This window comes from Podarcis filfolensis, assembly GCF_964270895.1.
Source record: "Podarcis filfolensis genome assembly, chromosome: 1".
NCBI classification, from domain to species: Eukaryota; Metazoa; Chordata; class Lepidosauria; order Squamata; family Lacertidae; genus Podarcis; species Podarcis filfolensis.
In genome coordinates, this window is record NC_139604.1 from 97,803,553 (window position 1) to 97,827,947 (window position 24,395).

At 41.3% G+C, this 24,395-nt stretch overlaps 1 protein-coding gene across 1 annotated transcript in view; it reads left to right on the forward strand.

Annotated features, from left to right (window-relative positions):
- DPH6 (diphthamine biosynthesis 6) overlaps positions 1-24,395 on the forward strand; it is a 242,294-nt gene that overhangs the window by 10,989 nt on the left and 206,910 nt on the right. The window lies entirely within an intron of this gene.

Consider the following 24,395-nt stretch of genomic DNA (forward strand, 5'->3'; position numbering starts at 1 on the left):
TGCTTCGACACTGGTGATCTCTGCTTCTTCTAGTACACTGGCATTAGTTCTCCTGTCTTCCCAAGTGATGTGTACAATTTTTTGGAGACATGGTTGATGGAATCTTTCAAGGAGTTGGAGATGGCGTTTATAAGTGGTCCCTGTTTTACACGCGTACAGTAATGTTGATAGTGCAATGGCTTCGTAGACAAGCATTTTGGTTTCCCTGCAAATGTCCCGGTCCTCAAACACTGCACTTCAGTTGGGAGAAAGCTGCACTTGCAGAGTTCAGGCGATGCTGGATTCTGGCATCAATGTGAGGCGTTGTGGAAAGATAACTGCCCAGGTAGGAGAAGTGATTGACACTTTCCAATGTTACACCATTGAGTTGGATTTGTAGCGCTGCAGAGGGGTTGTTTTGTGCTTGTTGGTGCAGCACTTTGGTTTTTTGGATGTTGAACAATAGGCCAGGCTTCTCATAAGCTTCTGCGAAGATTTTTAGGATGGTTTTGAGGTCATCCTCTGAGTGTGCACACACTATGTTGTCATCAGCAAACTGAAGCTCTATGATGGAAGTTGCAGAGAACCTTAGCAAAGGTAAGGTTCTCTGCTTTGTATTTAATGCTGAGCCAAGTTTCTTTGAAAGAGAAGGTTAAAACAGGAATGGGATGGAGAAGCACATGAGTTTAACACATCTTTTGCCCTTGTAGATGCCTCTGTATGTAGTGCTCAAGCATTAGAGCTGTGCTCAAGCACAGCTAATATTTCATTGCCTGACCAGTTCGGCTCTCGTTGGCAAGATTCTGCTTCTACTAATGGAAAACTTTTATAACTCTTTTTTTTTTTTGTTTACTCTGCTTGTTTGTGTTGAGGCACCTGTCTCTCTGCAGTGCTAGTGTAGCACCACAATTGTGGAAATACACAGCAACTATAGTTCTTCGTATATTCATTTTAACTTCCTCAATGCATTGCACATCTTAGGATCAAGTTGTAAGAAGTGTAAAAGAGAACGTGTTATTGATAGATTTAATTAAATGATTAGTGACAGGACAAAGTTTCTTTTTCATTTTTCTCCAGACAGCATGGACTGAATACTTTGCTATTATCTTGAGAATAACAGTCAGTTATGACATAAATTAATGCTAATGTTATATCTTGACAACTTCTGCTTTGGAAGTTTGTGCAAGATATTTATAACTATGGTTGAAAGAGATGTTATCAAGTTGTCTTGGACTAAATAAGTGAGGTTGTTGGTTTTTTTGCTCTGAACAGATATTAATTTCACTTCAAGAAAATTTCAAGATATAAATATATGGAATCAATTGCATTAATGATAGACATTCCATAACTGTGCTTTTACAGCTGAATTCATTTAAAACAGTTCTAAAATTGTACTTGAAATCTTGCATATGCCAATAAATAATTGGGTAATTTATAGGAAAGAAGAATGTAGGAGTTATTCATGTTAGGTTTTTTATTCGCATGGGAAAAGGATGAAGGCCCTGATCCAGTTCTTGCTGTGGATAACTAGTTGCATTTATTAATTGGCGACAGGGGATGAGGATATATGTACCCCAGGGTACCTCAAAAGATACCTGTGTGTTAATCTCCCTTTTCTGGCTTGGGGCATGGGTATTTTTGTTAACTGTTATACCTTTTTGAGTGTTTGTCACAAAAGGGCAATGTAATATACTGGAATCAAATTAAATCTTTTGAAGGCATACACAAGGACACACTGAATGTTGTTTAACCTCCCTGAGATACAATCCCTCTGTAATTTTGGTGATTGTACATCTATATTCTGCTTATTTTGTTGAAATAGTAATAATTCTTAAAGAATTATTAAAAGAAAAGAGGGATGTAAAGTTTTTAGATGTAGCATTATTTTGACATCCCTTTGAAAACAAAATCAGTTACTGAAGTAGGGCTCTTTCGGACATCATCATTATGGCTGGCTAAACCATGGCTTGGCTGGCAAGGAACGAAAGTGTACTGGTTCTGGTTAGCTTAAACTATAGTCTCCTGTTATGGAGTTGCTCAGAGTTTGAAATTGTAATTGATACATCGGGCTAATGCTTTTTGCAGTAGCCAAATATCTATAATATTAGAAAAGATGGTATATTTCCATGAAATAATGCTTTGATATAATGCAGACTAGTTCTTTTTTGAGTTGGACAGCACTTACTGAACTGTATATAGTAATTGGAGCTAGTGAAGAGAATATGTTTTAATGGCCTTGCTTCTGAATAAGACATCTTACAATTTGAATATTTTGTGTACTGGAAAATAATCTCCCAAAGTACTGCTATTTGTTTAAAATGCCTTCCAGTAAAACTGCCAGGTTAGTATACAGTCCGAATTGGGGCAGTCATTGTAGTGCCCTCCATATGTTGGATTTTAGCGCCCATCATCTCCTACCATTGGCCATGCTGGCTGGGGCCGATGGGAGATGGGAGTCCAGCAACATCTGGAGAGCATCATGTTGGCAGTCCTTGGGGTAAATCAACAGTTAAGAGTATAAGCTCTAAAAACGCAACCAGTAAAAACCAGTAAATCCACCCAAACACCATTGAAACCTATTATAAAACATGCAGGGGAAATCTTTTAAATGTCTTTGCCCTTTCCTGAAAAGATACAGGCAAGAACATTTGACAGCCAGTAGATTCTCTAGGGAGGGCACCATGATTGAAAAGGTCCACTGACTGCCAATTAGTTTCTAGACCTAATTCAAAATGCTGGTTTTGACTTATAAAGCCTTAAACAGCCCAAGACCACAATACCACAAGGACTGCCTTGTTTTCATTTTGCATTGTGATATGTGGTATACAAATTTTACACACAAACACACACTTATTGGCATCACTATGGTGTGCGTAAATGTTGGTCCTGGACATAGTCTAGGGCAGAGATGGCCTTTTGGATGTTGTTGGACCCCAACTCCTATCACCTTCTGTCTGTGGCAAAAGCTTATGCGAGTTTAAAGGAATATGCATTTCTGTGATTTCTGTGTTTTCAATGTTTTTCGTCCCCTCTTGCAAATATGCTTCATTATAATTGTCAGTACTGTATTAATAGGTAAGCAATTTGCTTCTGGGTGCTGCTATGTAAGATAGGTTAATTGTTAGCATTACCAAGATCTCCATTATGATCTGTTGGTATTGCTGGTTCTCTTCAGGTTGTATGGTTCTCCCATACAAGTGATGGAGAATAGAGGGAACAAGTGTGTTAGCTCTATGTCACCTGCCCCTGTTTCCTTTTCCGTCACTTTCCAACCCAGAGTTCTAAAATACAGTGGTACTCAGGTTCCATATGCTTCAGGTTACAGACTCCGCTAACCCAGAAATAGTGCTTCAGGTTAATAACTTTGCTTCAGGATGAGAACAGAAATTGTGCTTCAGCGGCGCGGCGGCAGCAGGAGGCCCCATTAGCTAAAGTGGTGCTTCAGGTTAAGAACAGTTTCAGGTTAAGAACGGACCTCCGGAACAAATTAAGTACTTAACCCGAGGTACCACTGTATGCTGGTTGCCTCCACAAATGCAAAACGCCCCCCCCACCCATGGCAAACAGTGTCCTTCCACAAGTTGGAAGGTGGTGGCACTAAGTGTTTATTTCCCCCTACATGGAACACCTGAAGAATGTTTTTCTTCTTATCTGACTGATGAATAATGACACGGTCACATAATTTTGTTCTGCTTCTTAAATTAAGCAAGAATGGGGACTTCCATTTTGCACCAGCCCAGATAGTGAATCTTTTAAAGCTGTGCCTTCTGTCATTTACCCCAAGGGCTTAAAACAGGTCCAGGCTTTCTAAATAATTATTTAAGTTCAGCTTGTGCTGTGAACTATAGGGAGTCATACATGTGGAACTCCCAAATGCATGACTGGCTGGGGGCGGAGGAGAACGAAGTGTCATATTTATAGACCCTTCTGCCAATATGGTACCCTACAGATATTGCAGGACTGATCACTGGCAATGCTGGATGGGCTGGTGAGAGCTGTAGTCCCAACAACATCTGGACGGCAGCATTTTGGTTATTTTGGTTATTTCAGCTCTAATGAGTCTGTGCGTAGGAGAAAACCCTGCAATTTATTATTTTGTTCCATTCACTGTATGTCTTCTGCAAATACTCTGCACAAATACCCCTTGCCTTTTTGCCTGTTTATACGTTATCTGTCAGAGAAACCAGGACATAACCAACACGTGCATTAGGTATTAAACTTTTAATGTGTTTTCTCAACCTATAAAACCGTTTATACAACTCACGACTTGTCATATAGGTATGGAAAAAATACACCTGGTGTTGCCAATAGAACACTTTCTCCTTTCAGCTGTCATTACTCTAATAGACGTCTACCACGGTAATACTGAATAATGAGTTTTAAATTTTTGAAAGATTTATTTGAATCCCTTTATAGGGTTTTTTTTTTTAACTTCTAACTTTTTCCATACTTGCAGCATTCTTTTGAGTTCAGTGAGAGTGCCATGTGTGGAGACACTGCAGGGCTAATACCTTAAAGGGAAAAGAGAATACTCTTTTTGAGGCTTTGCTAAGAGGGCCTTAAATGCTAGTCAGGACTTTGCTAAAACTGCTGGTGTTGCAGAGATGGATGAAAAGCTGGACTTTGGGGTCCAAAGGTGTCAGGCTCGTGGGAGGAACATTTGGAAAGCTGAACGTGTCTTTTCCTGTGTTACATTTTACTTGTAATTAGTATCTATCCCTAATAACTTAGATCTTTGGGAGAGTCTATGTTTGTGGTCCCCCGTGGTTCAGATGCATGCCTGAACCGATCCTCTGGAATGCCCTTCCTTGCTAAAATTCAGCTGCTTGACAAAGTCTTTCCTATTTCAGTAGGCATTTTAAGCTGGTTTCTCTCTCTCTCTCTCTCTGAGGAATTTAAATTTTTATTACTCTCTACATAGTTAATTTTTTTATGCACACTGCTTAGAAATTCTGAATAGTAAGAAGTGTACAAATACCTGGAATGAATAAATTGTTTTGATTTTTTTATGAATTCATTGTTAGCCACTTTGAGTAGAAAAGTGGGATGTACTTATTTTTATAAAAACTTTTCAGCCATTTGAGAATTATTGTCTCCTTTTTTTCCTTTCATGAATATCGGATTATCATATGACTGTTCATATAAAATGCTTTAAGGGGGAAATATTCGTATTTAAATACTAGGACATCTTCCCAGTTGGTCATGATTTCATCCATATGTTGCAAAGGAATGCACATTTTACAGGAAAATGTGAAACCCGATGAAGGTGGAAAGGGAAAAGTTCTGCATCCTATCCTTGTTGCTGAATTTGATGTTGTTGTTGTTGTTTAGTCGTTTAGTCGTGTCCGACTCTTCGTGACCCCATGGACTAGAGCACGCCAGGCACTCCTGTCTTCCACTGTCTCCCGCAGTTTGGTCAGACTCATGTTTGTAGCTTTGAGAACACTGTCCAACCATCTCGTCCTCTGTCGTCCCCTTCTCCTTGTGTCCTCAATCTTTCCCAACATCAGGGTCTTTTCCAGGGAGTCTTCTCTTCTCATGAGGTGGCCAAAGTATTGGAGCCTCAGCTTCACGATCTGTCCTTCCAGTGAGCACTCAGGGCTAATTTCCTTAAGAATGGATGCGTTTGATCTTCTTGCAGTCCATGGGACTCTCAAGAGTCTCCTCCAGCACCATAATTTAAAAGCATCAATTCTTCGGCGATCAGCCTTCTTTATGGTCCAGCTCTCACTTCCATACATCACTACTGGGAAAACCATGGCTTTAACTATATGGACCTTTGTTGGCAAGGTGATGTCTCTGCTTTTTAAGATGCTGTCTAGGTTTGCCATCGCCTTTCTCCCAAGGAGCAGGCGTCTTTTAATTTCGTGACTGCTGTCACCATCTGCAGTGATCATGGAGCCCAAGAAAGTAAAATCTCTCACTGCCTCCATTTCTTCCCCTTCTATTTGCCAGGAGGTGATGGGCCCAGTGGCCATGATCTTCGTTTTTTTGATGTTGAGCTTCAGACCATATTTTGCGCTCTCCTCTTCCACCCTCATTAAAAGGTTCTTTAATTCCTCCTCACTTTCTGCTCCTCACTTTCACTTTTGATGTAGGCGCATGCATACCAAGGGCTAAAAAATAAGTAAAAATCCAGTATGGTTTACATATGGATTAGGATTAATGAAAGTTGTTTTTTTTTTTTTAAAGAAGCTTTGGCTTTGATGGAGTTGTAGTAAATCATTTACTGTGTCTCCACATTCAAGATTGGGCTACATGGTAAGGGCATTCTGTAAAGGCCTTTTTTAATTGTTCTCTGTAGCAGCTATTACCCCATGGTAAGCTGTTTTGCTGATTTTTCTATAGTCAATTTGGGGATGACTCTCCCACAATCTTAGGTAGGGTCCCAGCCTGATATTCAGGGAGGTGGTGGACGCTGATGATTGCAGAGGGAGAAGAGTGATGGGAAGATCAGTTGCTCTATCACTTTTTCCATTCATGCGATGTTGGATACAGCCCATTATATGGTTAAAAATAACAACCAGCCCGATAATTTGTAAGTCAGACCTTGCTGTAACTTATAGACCAAAACTGATTTGTGTTATGAATACACATAACCTTCTCTCTCTCTTTTTCTAAATACTGCACCCATGATTTTTGTTTCGTTTGCTTTTGCAGAGAAACCTGACCTTTTAAATGCAAGTGGCTCAATCCTAATTGACAGCAACATGTATACAATTTTGCCAGTTCAACTTTTTGTTATCAGAGTTTAGAAAGCGGAGTCATCTCGGAGAAAATCAAGAATATTTACTGATAGCACGAGAGGCTCCAGGATCCTCGGCAACTTCGATGTCTTGCCACCCTGAGCGTTAAAACCGTTCAGGTGGCGTAATGCTCTTTGTTTCTGCTTTTCACCTTGAAGGTTCACAGCTGGCAACACTGTGTTTAAAAAACTATGCATTGCCTAGGCAAAAATAGACAGCTCTATTTGTCCCCAAGGATCTTGCAACCAGAAAAGGAGGAAGCAACAGAAGGAGGGAAGGGACAAATGAAGCCAGTCCAGTTGTGTGTGCTTAAAACCTGGTTGCATCTGGGGGTGATGCTAAGGTAGGGGTCAGCAAACGCTTTCAGCAGGGGGCCGGTCCACTGTCCCTCAGGTGTGGGGGGCTGGACTATATTTTGAAAAAATATATGAACAAATTCCTATGCCCCACAAATAACCCAGAGATGCATTTTAAATAAAAGCACACATTCTACTCATGTTAAAAACACCAGGCAGGCCCCACAAATAACCCAGAGATGTATTTTAAATAAAAGGACACATGTAAAAACATGCTGATTCCTGGACCGTCCACGGGCCGGATTTAGAAGGCGATCAGGCCTACCCGGATAAGCCAAAGGCCATGCAGAAAAGGTGGCTTCTGAGGAGGGTATAGAAGAGGTGACCTTTGCTGATGGAATGCTATCCCAAGTTAAAAGGCTTTAGCGTCAAACAGTTTCCAAAACACGATTAAGTCTCGCAAGCATAATGACTTAAAAAGTAGGTTGTATTGAAAGCCATGCAAGATACTTGTAGATGAACACGGTGAGGATTGTGCTGGGAACAGCCCTTCTAGAAGACGACTTTCCCCTAAGATATTCCTAGAGCTCCTTAGTGCCGGTAATTCCCTACGTTTTAACAGAAAATTCCAGCGGGTGATTTCTAGGGCGGGACGGTGGGGAACAGGATCTGTTGCATTTTTGATCCCCATAGGTGGTTTCGTACCATGAGAAATATGCAGCACTATGTAAACATCATTTTTAGTGAATCTGTCCCTGTTCGGGTGCCTTTTCATTCCCCCCAGCCCTGCTCTGTTAATATTGAATAAGCAGAGACAGCAATGCTAGTGGTGAAAGATGTCAAGAAAGCCTGGGGGTCTTTTATATATGGTCAGACTTCAACCTCTGATTGCAGGGTTCTCTCCCCCCCCCCCCCCAATTTCCCATTTCCAGGGCACTGCTAGTGTGACCTTGGCTGCTGAATTAGGTGCTCTGGATCTGCGAGATTCTCACATGTATTCGGAAACGGGCAACCAGGCATTGTTTACAGGACGCCAAATGAACTGTGCGCTCACAGCGCATTGATAAACACACATTTCCTCCTTTTATCAGGGAGATTGCACAATGTGAAGTATGAGTTTCCAGTTGTACTCATTCCTTTCAAACCTTTTCCTGTTTAAGAATTGGGCTTTATTAATTGGATGCTGATCTGTCTCTAGATCTCCCTCTCTCTCTCTCCTCCACCCCCCTCCCCACCCGCCCCACTGTTTCTTTTAAAGTCTGCTTATCAGTCCAAGGCTTACCTAGTGCAGGTCTGGCAAGGCTTCAGAAAGAAACTTTCCATTTATTCATAAAGAGGAGGCTCATCCTTCTAAATGCAAAGTGAACACTAATTAACAGTAATGATTGCTAATCACTTTGCTTTTATATTCCTTTAGGAGCACTGCCATTATCCCTTAAGTGAAATGCTTGTATATGAATAAACAGGGCTGCATTTCAGTCTAGCAGCAGCTTTGTTCACAATCAGGATCTTAGTAAATTAGTCAGTTTTGTAATGTTGCCTTGCTACATGGGCAATAACAGATTCCGTTAAATACCCTTTGGAAACGACTTCGGAAATTGGGAATTATCTTACCCCTTTTTTGCCGCATGTACAGTTAATAGGAAAATCTATTAAATAGTTCAGATCTATTTTGCAAAAGTTATCAAAGCATTTCTTTGTTGGGTATAGCCAGAATTCGGCTTTTTGTGACACATGCATGCCTGGACCTATGCAACTTCAGTAAGATAAGAATTTTAGCAAGCAATTTTAAATAAGGCAGATGAGCAGTGTTTATAGAGGATGATCATGATGATGGCGTATTTGTGTGTGTGTGTGTGTGTGAAAATAATGTGTGTCTGTATAAAAACAACTTTTAAATTTGCTTTTTGTTTCAAACAAAAATGATACATTTCTTTTGGGGATTGAACTCTGCATAGTCAACAGAGTTGCATATTCTGTATGATGGTATTAATAATCAGCAGCAATATATTTGAATGAAAAAGTAAGTGTGTGTGTGTGCGTGCGTAATATTTAGTCATCTCACTGCTGCATTGCAAAGCACAGGAATACATGCTTTATTCCCATTGAAATAAATGGGATGTCAGTGTTTGTGATGATGTATTGAATTACAGGTGAGGGGCAGTGGCTTTCTACGGGTATAAAACTGGCATCCTGTTTCCTAATAAGTACACTAAAGCTGCTGCTATTTTGTCCACATGTCAAAGAAAAAATGATTTTACATTGGCATCTTTCAAACGTGACTATTTCAAAAAATGAAATCTCTGCACTAGCTTGATCAGCAAAATACATAATAATAATTATTAAAATAATAATTACCCTTACACCACCATGTAATGTTTTATCGGAATTGTTTTAATGTTTTTGTTGCAATTATTGCATTGTTAGCTTGCTTTATATTTGATGTGACCCACGCAGGAATCACTTGTTTGATGAAGGGCAGGTTGAAAATGAAGTAAATGTTGGGTGTAATGTTTTGTAAAATATTGTTTGTTTTCATCCATGTCTTTAGCACTGTTTTTAAATGTGAGCTTTATATTTTTACATTCCTTAGTAGAAGTGCCCAACCTGCACATTTATTTATGATTGAAAAATAGAATTGGCCTTAAAGCCACCCCAATATATAGTGATAATGTACTTATTCCTAATGATAGAAATGCGTAACTGCTCACGCTGGTTCTTCATACTGATAGTAACTCGGGTTCCAGTAACCTGGTGCTTTTTTTGTTGTTGCAAAGAATAAGGAAGTGCTATGATTAGTTACCTTTTCTCACTGGGCAAACTACAAAGGAAAATGCCATATGCACGTACTGCGGTAGCTTTTTCAGTCTGACAGTCTGTTATGTGAAGTTTCTTCTTCTCCTCCAAACCCCCCCCCCCCCACCTCAAGTCCAGTTGTCTTTCAGAAACCTTGCTTCAGTGTTTTTGGCTTACAAATGTATTAGGTTTAGTAGATTTGCATCCCCTCCCCTACACTGTGGATTGGATATTTTTGACAGTTCCCTTTTTCATGCCACTGTAGCCCAAGGAAGGCTCCAAAGCTGATACAACACTGCCCTCTGTAGGCTGCCCGTTTGCAGTATCATGGGGCTGGGAGCTGTTAAACAACATTTATGGCCAGAAAAGGCAAGATGCTAGATGTATCCTTAGCCTAGTCAGAATCTTATTTCTTCATATAAATGATTTGATTTTCGGCGGCTGCTTTACCTTCTGAAAAGTACTTATGAAAAGCAAAAGGCCATTCTCTGAATTCTTTCAGATTTGCTCTTATATCAGTAATTGGTCGGTGGAATCTTTGAACAGCGCACACATTCTTGTAATATCTGTCGGAACTTTAGCTTTAAAGAAATAAAAAGTTCAGGTTTGATAGAGCCTGTCACCAGCCAGCTCTCCCACAGTTATGAAGTTATGCAGTACATAAGACAGGGCTAGTTGGATCATGGACCACATACACACACCCCCCGATGATTTTTTTTTGTGGGGGCCGCCTGAAAAAAACCCAATTTCTTTTTTTTAAAAAAGAAATTTTTAAAATACATTTTTACATTTTAAACTGACTTGTCCCTTGCTGTTATGTCAGAAACTTTTTGTGCCCCCTCCCCAATTTGTCCATTATTTCTTTTTCCAAAAAACGTTTTAAAATTTTTTTTAGCACTCCCAAGGGAGCCCTTCTGTGATTCTGGAATGTCAAAAGGTTTTTATGACCCCCTTCAAAACTCTTAAATGTCTCCTTGGCCACACCTTTTTATCAGACACAGTCCAGGTTAACCACGGATCATTGCAACCCTCAGGCTGAAAAATGTTACCACCCCTGGCATGACCGATCATGTGATTTGTGTTTTGGTAGATCATGTAGTTTGAGTTTCATAGCATCATCTTAGCTGAGAATATGTCTCTGGAATTATATGTGTGTCGTCTTAATAACTCACCTCTATGAAGGTTGATGTCACATAGACTTGGACATAATTGTGCAACTGTATTGAATTGTCTCCCGCACTTACAGATCATTGTAATTAAACTCCCTTTTGTGTTGCTTAATTAGGAGAACTTAATGAATAATACGGTCTTCTGAGGGCACTACTACATCCATTGAGAAGATCATAAGGTGTAACGAAATCCTATTTGGAATCATGTAGGTCGGATGAGATCACTGTGTGCCCCTCTCCTTTATAGGGATCCAGGTCTCTTAATTATTCACAGAATATGAGTAATGGCAGGACACACAAACTGTACTTTTAAACTCCCCCATCCCCTTATCAAATGCCTAGTTCTGGCTGTTCAAAAAGATACTGCATTACAAAAACCAAACCATAGCTCAAGTTATGTCAAATTTAGCAAAAACCATGCCTGCAATTCTATTATTGTTTTATCTGTAGTTGTGTTGCTTTTAAAAGTATTATTTTGGGAGGGGGGTAGATTTAAGGTTGTGATTCATTGCAATTGTGGAAAATGTTTGAATTGTGGGAAATTGTGGGAAATGTTTCTTTTTGTGTATCGCAAGTCTTGCATCCTTAAAGTAAATTATTTACCATGAATAACCATTAGTGGCTACTCAAGACTATTCCAAGGGCAGAAGCAGTGAGCTTCTAGAAACTACATGCTGATAGTGAAATCATATTGTGTGTACAAGGATAATCACAATGTGCTAACAAACATAGATTCGGCCAGCCAGGAATAGGAATGGGTGAGCTCCACTTCTAACATCTATAACTTTATAGAAACTGTAGAAGCTACTTAGAAGTCCAGGCGTAAGCTCCATGGAGTTCAGCAGGGCTTACTCTTAGGGAAGTGGGTACAGTGGTACCTGGGGTTAAGTACTTAATTCGTTCCGGAGGTCCGTTCTTAACCTGAAACTGTTCTTAACCTGAAGCACCACTTTAGCTAATGGGGCCTCCTGCTGCCGCCGCGCCGCCAGAGCACGATTTCTGTTCTCATCCTGATGCAAAGTTCTTAACCCCAGGTAATATTTCTGGGTTAGCGGAGTCTGTAACCTGAAGCGTATGTAACCTGAAGCGTATGTAACCCAAGGTACCACTGTACTAGACTGCAGTCAAGTTTCCTTGAAAGAGAAATACATTAACTAAATGTAGCATTGTGTATGAACCAATTTAAGGATGATATATATGGTCTGTTTTCATATCAGTTGCAGCATAAGTCACATAAACAGACCTTCTCTTAGTGACACAGAGCTTGCTTCCTTTCCCTAAGTGTCCCTTCACTCCATCGATTTGCACATCCAAATCAAGATAGCCAATATGCACATCCAGGTTTGTGACAGCAACTATCGTAAGGCAATTGTGACAAAATAGCTTATATTGTGGGGCATTAAAATTATAGGAACATAGCCAGAACTTTCTGAAACACCTATGGAAGCTACAGCCCTATGCAGACTGACTTTGGTGTAAGCTCCAATTAACTCTGTGGGACCTACCTTTAAGTAGCAAGCATGAGATCAAGCCTTAATGATGCAGATATATTCAGAGGTGCTTACTCCCAAGTAAATGGGAACCGGTAATACATAATACAAATCTTGTGGTTGGTATCTAATTCCAAGCTGAACAGAAAAGAAGAAATATTTTTAAAGGAAAGCTCTGATGTACTCTAAGAGCACATGCTGTCTGTGAGGGTGATAAAGAGAGCAAGGTATATTTCCTTGGAAGTGAAGATAGCAAATTAAAGATTTAGTTTAATTAAAATAATGATAAATGTAGATTACATTACTGGGGACAATGAATTATAGCTGCTCTGCCTAGCTGAGAACTTGTGTAATTTACTAAGACTCTACAAAGAAGTGACAGAGCACCCACTACAGACAGTTACGGGAAATGTCCTATTTATTCTACGTATAGTTCTTTCTTTTTTAAATTAAAATGTCAGTGATAATTTTATAGCACTCCACCAAAAAAAAAAACAAAACCCCCAAACAGAAAACAACCTTCTTTGATTTTCATCTTAGATGGCTTATGAAAGGACATTCTTGTGGTTTCTGACTAAAAGAAATATGTCATGAAAAGGAATTTATCCACTGTACATTTTAATTTTGTAGGCTGTTTTTTTGCACTTGTTTTCAACAAAGTTTGTAAAGTTTTACCACTTAATCATTTTTATGTGTTCATTTATAAAGTCTCTGACTCAATTTAGAATGTTAACTCTGAAAAAAGAGAAAAAAACCTGCTACAAGTACATCCAAACTGTTTCGTTACAGCTTGGCCTGTATCATGTATATCTCCAGCCCCAGTGCTACGTCAGTGGAAAAAGTGGTGAAATGGAAAATTTGGTGGGAAGTGGTTCCAAAAACATTGTCTGTGATCTTCGACTCCTGCAACTTAGATGGACAGTAGGAACGAGGTCCATGTATGGTAGGCCTAAGTGCCACAGCCTGCCCAGTGCCTCCTCACTTGCTTGCGCTGCCCTCTAGCCATGCCATAGATTTCTGGTTCCACCAGTGCTAGCTCCAGGAACTCCTTGCACAAGGTGGCCTGGAGATAGATAATTTTGTGGGGGGACGGGGACGGGGCAGATAATCACATGAAGACAGTTGCTACTTGCTTTGAGAAAGTGGCTTCTTCTATCTCTTTGTATTTTTCTTTATAAACGCTAATAAAATTTATTTTTTAAAATAAGAGAGAGAAAGTAAGTGGCCTCTTTGGCACATAACAGGAAGCCAAACTATGCTTATCATGAATAAGCAAATGTGCTGGTGCACAGTTTGAAAATCTTGGTAGCTTCACTCTTCCTTCTTCTGCCACACTACTAAGCCATGGTTTGACTTAGGATTGCATCTGAACCTGGGCTCATAGTTTGTCTCAGTCTAAACAAATAGTAAGTCAAGAACAAACCTTGGTTGCAACTCATGGTTTGGTAGAAGAAGACAAACCACTGGTCTGTGTTTGAACAAAACACTAGGCCAAAGTGTACCTTAGGTGCTGGTAGCGTGACAGCAGGAGGAGCAGGGAAAGAGCAACGTGTGTATGCTCAGCCATGGTTTGTCTAAGTGTTCTTTGTGAATGAGGCCACTTTGATGTCTGATGTTCAAGGGAATTACACGCACACATTAAATGTAAGCACAAGCTCTCAGGCAACTTTATCCTAATGAAGATCTAGGATGAAAATAGACCTGTTCAGTTTTTTGTGTGGATGTTTCTAAATCCCTATTTTGTGATGCAAAGAAAAAACAAATGTGCAAATAGGTACACAAAACTGGTCCAAATATATATGCACATGCATTCTCACTTTCATCCTAGTCTTCACTGGGACACCTGGGGCTGCGTCCTGGCTTGTTCTTCACACCAACTATCCCACTATCCAGCCTACATTAAGAGCTTCTGCTTTCAACTCCATGCAAAGACCAAGCTCCCCTTTCATTTTCCCAACCTCATTTCAGAAGCCCCTTTCGTACCCCCATTCCCTCCCATTCTCATGCATTCTACTCTTTTTGCAACCCCCATTTTCACCTTCACCCCCTTTTTCCTGCATTATGATACTGTTACATTTGTATTATATGCAATATGCAGCTGGTAGCTGCAAATGTACCATCTTCACAGCCCTATTAGCAGTTCCTAAGTAGGTAGAAGGGACGCGGGTGGGGCTGTGTTCTAAACCACAGAGCCTAGGGCTTGCTGATCAGAAGGTTGTCGGTTCGACTACCCGTGACGGGGTGAGCTCCCGTTGCTCAGTCCCAGCTCCTGCCAACCTAGCAGTTCAAAAGCACGTCAAAGTGCAAGTAGATAAATAGGTACCGCTCCGGCGGGAAAGTAAACGGCGTTTCTGTGCACTGCTCGGGTCTTGCCATGACTTAATCATGCTGGCCACATGACCTCGAAAAACTGCGGACAAACATTGGCTCCCTCGGCCAGTAAAGCGAGATGAGCACCGCAACCCCAGAGTCGTCTGCGACTGGACTTAACGGTCAGGGGTCCCTTGACCTTTACCTTAAATAGGTAGAATACCAGAGGTATCTGTTGCAACAAATTCTGTCTTTGCTTTGTTTTGTTTTGTTATTGAACTTCGCAAATAGGGCAGTCAGCTGTTGCCAGCTACGTTGCAGGCTATCAAAGCAGGAAGATACAAACAGGTTTCCTTCTATGCTTCAGTGAAAACACGGGAAGGATCCTGATAAGTTTCTCTTCCGCCCAACTCTTGCCTTTTCTTTTTTTAAAAATACATTTTCCTTCAAATAGTTCCAATGAATTTGCCCAGAGAGTTGAGTCACTGGATGTCTAACGAAAGCTGCTTTCCATAGATTGGCGCATTCATGATGCTCTGCAGCAGGAAATGGAGGGGAACTTTCAGGGAGATTCTAGCCTACTGGATCTCTTAGGAGTTCAGAGGCAGGATGAGACTGGTAAGCTTCTGTTTGTTTTTTAGTTCTGTTTTGGTGTTCAGAAGGAAGTGCCTGTTCCTTCCTATCAGCAATGGAACCTTTAAAGGATTTCCAGCCTTGTGCTGGTAGAGAAGTGGCAACTCTACTTGCCAAATCACTTTTAACTGCTCCCACTCAACTACAGCTTAACCATCCTCCTTTTTGATGATAATTAATAGGCTGCTAGCATGTATGAAGTCTGCTTTCCCATAAACCATTGATCTCCTAAATAGGCCTACTGTACTTGATTTGATTAGTCCCTCCCATTCCCCCCAAAAAGATTTGCCTGTGTGTGTGTATATGTGTGTGTGCTTGTGTGATAAGTATTAAGCTTATCTAGTCCATCTGCCTGGCATCTTCAAATTTATTATTTATTTCATCTCTCCTTTCAAAGTAGCTTGCATCAATAGGGAGAGATAAAAAGACAGAGGCCATACCATAGTGTGCAATCTAAAAGGGAAAGACGTATGTGGGAGTATTGCAATTGGAGAGAGTGCTGTTGCGCTCAGGTCTTGCTTGTGGGCTTTGCACAGACATCTGGGTGGCCACCAGTAGCGGTTGGTAGGGCGGCACAAGCAGAGTGGTGTTGCCCACCTGCCATCAGAACACCCAAGGCTGCTGCTGGTTCCTGAGAAGAAAAGGAGGTGGAGGTACAGGGTCTAGTGGTTTGGTATGGGTGTGGCAGTGGAGCCCATCTGACCCTCCTGCTGCCATGTTTGCACCACACTGCTACCTCCACCTGCTTTCCTTCTCAAGAATCAACAGTGATGCTCAGTGTTTGGAAGGCAGATGGGCATTACTGCCCTGCTACGCTGCCTCTCCAACCGCCACTGTTTGGACAGGAAGCTGGACGAGATGGGCCTTTGGCTTGATCCAGCAGGACCCTCCTTATGTGTAAAGTGCTATGCTATTAGCAAACATTTATGTTCTGGTCAGGCATCTCCTCCTTGAACCGCAGCTAGTGGCTTTTGGGAATGTAAGAAGCTGCCTTGTTATCTACACTGATGGTCAGGGTTTCAAACAGGGCCTCTTCTCCCACTGGCTGATAGACTGGGCCAGGCTGTCTTCCCCTTGCCATAATGTGCTTTGTGGGGAGCAGGGGGTGCAATCACCCAGTGGCCCTTGGTCTCCTGCCAATGAGAGGCCAGGTCCTGTGGTCCTTCAGCTGCATAATTCCAGGGTAACTATAAAAGTAATTTTAGCTATAGAGGAATGCGCTTGATGCATCCCTGACACAGCCTTTGGTTGCAAAGATTTTGCCTGGTTAGTTGGGCAGAATGGGGTGGTTGCTTGTGGCTTGAGCTATGTAACGTTCAGTTTTGGCTTCCATGGCTATATAAAATCTGTAAAAGCCTTTAGCCTTCCTGTGTTTTGCCCTTTACCCGTCTGTAGTTTTGATTTTTTAAAAATGTGCAATTTATCAGTGTATGTTTTTTTCACAACAAAAAGCAAGCAAGCAAGCAAGCAAACAAACAAACACAAAAGATGCTGATTCCTTAGATCACAAGAGGCACCCCCGAACACTCTCCTAACAAACAACTTCCCAAAACTATTGGTGATTCCGAGCACGAGAAGAGAAAGGCATTTCGGTTTGTCATGTGAAATGTTATATATTTCTCCCCCCACCCCCCAGTTCCCCCGCCTCCAACCTTATTTCAACTCGTTCTTGATTGTATTCCATATTAAATATATTCTGGTTCTGGGAGTATCCAGTTTGTCAGCATAACCCTTCATGTTATACTGATGGGGAAGAGAGAGGTATTGTTGGGAAAAGTGGGCCAGCCATTATTTATTACCCAATTGCCAGGGTGACTTATTCATTGCCTGCATCATCATCCCCCAAAGTACTGCTTTACAGAATAGTGAATTATGCTTCAGAAAAAGGATCAATAACTGCTTTCAGAGCAACATTTGCCATGAGACTCATCTTCTTTTATACATATATGTGTTGTACTAAAACGTGGGTTTAGTGTAATTAAGGCCGGGGGTGGAGATGTAATAAGTGATGTAGCAAGAAGTGATTTCCATAAAGTAATTTTCTTTGTTTTAGATCTGAAAAGCAAATGCAAATAATCTGGTTTGTGGCCAAGTTTATTTGCAGTTGATTAACCACTCAGTGGGAGGAAGAAGAAGAAGAAAAAAACTTACCAGCATAATGGGGGATGTTACGTAGGTTCTGGTCAAGTACATTTGCAGTTGATTAACTACCCTGTGAAAACTGTTGGAAGAACTTTGCTCACTTTATTGCTCACAATACATTTTTCAAGCATTTAAAAAGGTCTGCGCATGGTACTATTTGCACAAAGTTAACACAGATGCACATTCTGTATGAATGTGCCCAGAGGCTTGCTAGATTGGGGCTTTAACTTATAGCTGTTGTTTACAAAAATGGGGTGAGATAAGATAACCTAGACAATGAGGCTCCTTATTTGAGTTTGCAGTTTTTGTTTTAATAAGTCACCCGTAGGCTAAATGCAGATAGAAGCTGTGTCACCTGTCAACTATATAGTATAACTGCCTTTAAAGATAGATTTCACATGTTCCTGGAGCAGCATCCTCTCCATATATTGGAGCCTTGTTTCTTTGCTGCCAAAACACACGATTATGTCTTGCCATATTGAGGATCAGTTTTTTTAGAAGGGGGGAAAAGAGCTTGTGGATACTGTAGATGCAGTTCTGTTTTTGCTGTGATGCTTTCAGCTTAGGTAGAAATGGTTGGGCAAAGTTATTGTTGTGTATGTTGCACAGTCTATGTATTCACAAGCAGGCATTCCATTGCACTTCAGGAGAGCTCTTGTTTTAATCACAAGGTGTACATGTGCATCTGTGGTGTATGCAGTGAATAGTTAAGTTCAACCATGGTTGCACACTAAAGCCCATGCGATATTGAATTAATTTCTTCATGTAGGTAAGATTACAATTTGCAATACAGAATAGAGATTGTGTGTGTTTGTGTGTCTCTCTGTGTTGAAAGCTTGGGTCTTTTGTCTCTTTGTTGGTGAATACTGCACTTTCACCTACCATGGTTAAGGGGCAATAAAAAGAGAAGGAGTCACCTCAGTTTTACCTTGGTTATGTTTTGCGCCTGTGTAAGAGGGACGCAGGTGGTGCTGTGGTCTAAACCACAGAGCCTAGGGCTTGCCGATCAGAAGGTTGGCAGTTCGAATCCCCGTGACGGGGTGAGCGCCCGTTGCTCGGTCCCTGCTCCTGCCAATCTTGCAGTTCGAAAGCATGTCAAGTGCAAGTAGATAAATAGGTGCCGCTCCGGCGGGAAGGTAAACGGCGTTTCTGTGCGCTGCTCTGGTTCGCCAGAAGCGGCTTAGTCATGCTGGCCACATGACCCGGAAGCTGTTTACGGACAAACGCCTGCTCTCTCGGATAGTAAAGCGAGATGAGCGCCACAACCCCAGAGTCGTCCACGACTGGACTTAACTGTCAGGGGTCTCTTGTAAGAGCTGTCTAGTGGGTTGAACAGTCACAAAGAGGAGATGCCTCTTGAAAGCTGTGTGCAGGCATGGGGCGAACACTTGGCAGCTCAGTCCACCTTCCTTCCTTTCGATTGCTGCTCAGGTAGAATTGCACACTCACTTAACCACACCAATGCCTGTGACTTTCTGTGACTGATAATCCTTATTGCGTGTGAAGGAAATAATTCCCAGTAGCGCTCAGATGTCCTGCCATTGAGAAACAGCTCCGTGGCTGTTAATCTAATGAAATGTTACTGATTTATAAATATAGTACAAATCTTACTGATTCATTGAGACCTACCAGCAGGGAGTCGGGGGGGGGAGTGTGCATTTTGGGGCAAATGGGGGAGAGTAGAGTAGATTGTGTCATCATAGTAAAATAGCTTAATCAGTCTTCCTGATCCAGCAAGAAACAAATGCAGAAGCAGCTACTCTGCGTATAGATTGCCCTGTGTAGATTAGAGACAAATGTGCATCTGGATGCACATTTGCATGGCAGTGAATACCAAAGTATTCAGTGGAAAACCTCACTCCCCCATTTACACTGAACAATATGGATTATTTGCACGGCAATAGGAATTTGCATCCATAATCCCCATCTCGGCTTGTTTGTGCATTGTTGCACCTGACTGTATTTGGATTAAGGCAATAGTTATTTAAGTGGTTTCTGAGATCCAAGCAACACTTTTGTGGAACTGATCTGAAAACTTAAGCATTAAGTATCTGTTCTGTGGTGAACAGAAAAGCATTTTGGGAAAACTTCATTTTGGGCAGTGTGCTGAAGACAGACATCAGTAAAAAAATAATAATTCAGACTTCAGAAATTGATGTTAAAAAATAAGTAGTAAGTAGGTTAATTTGTTTTCAAGCTTTGCCACATTATCATTCATTTAGGATGCCTGAGGAGGGGGAGAAGAAGGCAGGAGTGTGATCACTACAAGGAGAAAGAAAACCTTAGTAAACAAAGTACAGAATCTCAGAAAATAGTGCCATGTAACAGAAAGTGTGACATAGGTTCAATTACGCTACTTTATGGCAGTACAGCATGGTGTGTTATTGATGATATACTATATAATATAAGCCATGGACATTTGGTCCCTGTTCACTGAATTTTAAGACATCCAGACCTGGAAAAGCTTTTGAAAATTGTCAATAAAAGGAACTGTTCATGCACAAATTCTATTATCGCACTTAGTCTCCTTGCTTCCAGTGGCTGAGACAGGGACTTCTATGTATTTATGGGGACAGCAGGAGGGTGAAGAGACCATGCAAACTAGGAGGGAGCTACATAAGGGATGCTGACAGTGTCATTATTGCAGGGGGGTGGTGTGCATGCAGGGAGTGGAGTGACAGGTGTGTAGAAAAATTAAGGGAAATTAATAGTGTAAAGAGCCTTTGCTTTTAACTTTTAATAAAGGGGTAATAAAATGTGTTCTTAGCCGTTTTTTTCCATACATACAATTTTTTAAAATTTTATTTCCATCCCTTTGTCCTTGAACTGATGTTGCCTTTGTCTTGTTCAACTCCTTAAATATGTGTGTGTGTGTGTGTGTGTGTGTGTGTCAACATACGTGGCCCTATATTGATCTAATAATTATTACTGAATAATTTTCTTTTGAACACGGAACCATTGGCGTCATATTGTGTAACTCGACTTTTCCTTATCTTCAATACCTGCAATATTGAATATCTCTTTACCCAGAACAAGGAAACTTACCTTCTAAAATAGTAAATATATCTCTGTTTTGTAAACACATGTTAAGAAAAGTGGATTTCCCCCCTGCACTGCTAATACTGTCTTTTGCCTGCTCCTTGTTAGTATGGCAGATATTGGTATTGCTCCTCTTCTGCACTTTCTAGCCTTTGAGAATGGTTGGCTCTTTAGAAGATAAGAGAGAGCATATTATCCACAGCTTCCAGGGTGCTGGGAGGGAGAAAAGGAGACAGGCCTTGCCATGAACTTCCTTCATGACATTTTCTTCCCATTCCCCCCCATATTTTATTCCACATTTCTTTCCATTTACATCCCTAGCCCCCAGAGAAGGAATCCAGTTTTGTCTCTCTTTCAGTCTTAAAACTTGCTAGCAGATGCTTTCCGTTGCTGCCGTTTCTGTTTTTTCAGTTTAATAAGTTAGGAGAACATTAAAAAAATGGAGGGGAGGGAGCTGGCCAATTGGCAGCCCCCCGTCCAAAAATGAACCAGTCTCCATGATTCAGCTGCCCTCCACCGTCCAGACTCCCCGGCCCCCACAAATACCCGTGGGGGCAGGCAGGAAGCAAAACATGTGAACTCGCATTTTTATGGTGCAGTTTGCATGCAACACTAAGTCAGACCATGGCTGAGTTTGAATGTGCAAGTATTCCAAGCAGGAAAAAATTGCAACTTCAGTCTTCACCTTGTCCTCCTCTAATGCCATGCTACCTAGAGCTAATACATCAGTTGGCTTAGCTTTATGCCAGAATTTGGACACATGGTTTTTCTCTCCCAGGCAGACCGCAAGTGGTAAGCCAGGAGCAAACCTTGGCTCATAGCTCAAGGGTTTTGAGAGGGGGGCATTGAGACTGACCGACAGACCATAAGTCTAGGCTTGAATGTAAAGCTTTGCCAAATGATGCCTTAGCTCTGGGTAGCTAAGAGCAGAAGGCTTGAGGAAGGAGTGAGGTGGCTGCAAATTCTGCTGTGAGTACCTGCATGTTTATGCATTGACGCTTAGCCATGGCTTGGCTTAGGCTCAGTTCAAAGGTAAGGCTATGTTGGCACATTGGCATCGGAGCGCCCATGCCTCTTTTATGTTCCAGGCTCCCATCTTATGGGCAAGCCTTGCCCTGTAAAAGAATTACTACAGATTGATTTTAAATTGCATTTTTTGTTTTCATTTAAGATGGCACATTGTATACTTTATAAACCATTCTTTGCCAATCTGGGGCCCTCCATCAACTACAACTCCCACTTTCCCTTACCAGTGGCCATTATGGGGGGGTCTGAAGGGGATTTTAGTCCAAAACACTAGGCCAGGGAAGGTTGGTATTGTGAGTCATTGCTATTAAACTCTATTCTTGATGTTCAGCTCATGACGTGCGGCAAGAACTGAAAAATGCTAGGTTGTGCTTTTGAGATCTCGTTGTTTTGACAGATTTCATTGTGTGAATATTGCCAGCGCTAAGATAGAAACTTGATTCTATTTATTTACAGGCTTTGTTTTCCTTAATGACTAGCTCCTTGTAGGAGCCTCTTTCTCACACAGTTCTTATCAAAGCCTTTACCCTATGCTTCATAAAGTTTTCCTCCATTATTCTCAGAGAGATGCAGTCATCAAGCTTGAAATTAAGGTTCCACTCAAACACTGTCTCTTGCCTTTTGCAATATCTTCTTCTTTGCTATTTTTTAGGTTCTTCAAATGGAAAAGGAATTTCATTTATTATTTAGCTGGATGGTGAGACAATGTACGTCATTTTATTGAAGGTGTTTAAATTGTGTAACTCGCCACAGTTTTGTCTTGGAAGATTAGCATATTCCTTTTTGTAGTCAGAATTGATTTTACTTCAGAATTGTCCTGTTGTGCTTCTCATTAGTTTTTTTTAATATGGATTTTCTTGCCACAGAGCCTTCCAGATGAACCAAGATTAATTATATATAACTATCTGATTAAAACAGTAACCAAAATCACCCAAACCCTAAATTGTTGTTCCAGAACATGGTAATGAGCAATAGCTCCTGATAATACAAATGGCTTTTTGTTGTTGTTCTTCTACTTAGTTCTCAATAGCAATTTAGACTGGTATTATGAAATTGGTGGTCATGCTTTATGGAGCAGCTCTCGCTCAGTTTGGATCTTAAAGCTGTCACCCTGCAGTCATATTTGTACGTGTCTTGACAAGAATGATGGTTATGATAGTAAGCATGTCCTAGAGATTCTGGGAACATCACTGATTCTGAAATTCCAGAATCTAATGCCTTGGAAGCCATTAGATCCCGGTTGAGATCCAACTGCACCCTACTTTGTATTTATTTCAGAGACCACTTCAGTCCCAGTTATTTTGCAGTCCTTTGACTCATAGTTTGAACAGCTCCATCTGTTTAATAGCATCGCTGCCTCTTGTTATTTCATGGATATTTAGAGGATTGTTTTTGGGTTGTTGTTGTTTTTTTTAAAAAAATTTCATGTTAAGCTGTCCTGGGCTCTGTTTGTGGAAGGGCAGGATACATTAAATAAAAAATCTTCTACATCTCAGCTGTTGAGAGGGGCATTTTACTGGTCAAAACCACATGATACTGGGCAGAACCATCCCAGGAAGCAGTAGCTCCTCCTTATTCTGGGCTAGTCAGACATCGTCTGGAGTACTGTGTCCAGTTCTGAGTGTTACACTCTTAATAAAGATGTAGACAAATTAGAATGGGTATAGAGGAGAACAGCAAAGATGGTCAGTGGAATGAGAAAAGAGTCCTGTGAAAAAAAGATTAAAGGAACTGGGTGTGTTAAGTTTGGGAAGAAGGAAAAAAACACTGAGGGACCACATGGTAGCACTCTTCAAATACCTGAAAAACTGTATTGTAGAAGAGAGCAAATACTTTTTTCTGTTGCCCAAAGACCAGGCTGCAGATTGAGGCTTTATTTTATTTTATAAAATTTATATACCGCTCTAAACCTGCAGGTCTCAGGGCAGTTCACAGGGTAAAATCACAGTATAAAACCACAGAATACACAATCAAAAGAAAAGCAGAAACAACCGAATAACCCCCCCCAACCCCCAACCCACACATTTTAAAAAGGCATTGGATGAGAATCAACCAAAGGCCTGGTTAAAGAGGAACGTTTTTGCCTGGCACTTAAAGGTGTACAGTGGTACCTCAGGTTACAGACGCTTCGGGTTACATACGCTTCAGGTTACAGACTCCGCTAACCCAGAAATAGTACCTCGGGTTAAGAACTTTGCTTCAGGATGAGAACAGAAATTGCGTGGCGGCAGCGGGAGGCCCCATTAGCTAAAGTGGTGCTTCAGGTTAAGAACAGTTTCAGGTTAAGAACGGACCTCCAGAACGAATTAAGTTCTTATCCTGAGGTAGCACTGTATAATGAAGGCACCAGGCCAAGCTCCCTGGGGAGAGCATTCCATAAGCGGGGAGCCACTGAAGAAAAAATCCCGTTTTCGTGTTGCCACCCTCCAGACCTCTCATGGAGATGGTCCTGTATACCTGAAGGAGCGTCTCCACCCCCATTGTCCAGACACTGAGATCCAGCGCCAAGGGCCTTCTGGCAGTTCCCTCATTGTGAGAAGTGTGGTTACAGGGAACCAGACAGAGGGCCTTCTCAGTAGTGGCGCCCACCCTGTGGAACACCCTCCCTTCAGATGTGAAGGAAATAAGCAGCTATCCTATCTTTAAAAGACATCGGAAGGAAGCCCTGTTCAGGGAAGTTTTTAATATTTAATGCTGTACTGTTTTTAACATTTCATTGGGAGCCTCCCAGAGTGGCTGGGGAGACTCAGCCAGATGGCGGGGTATAAA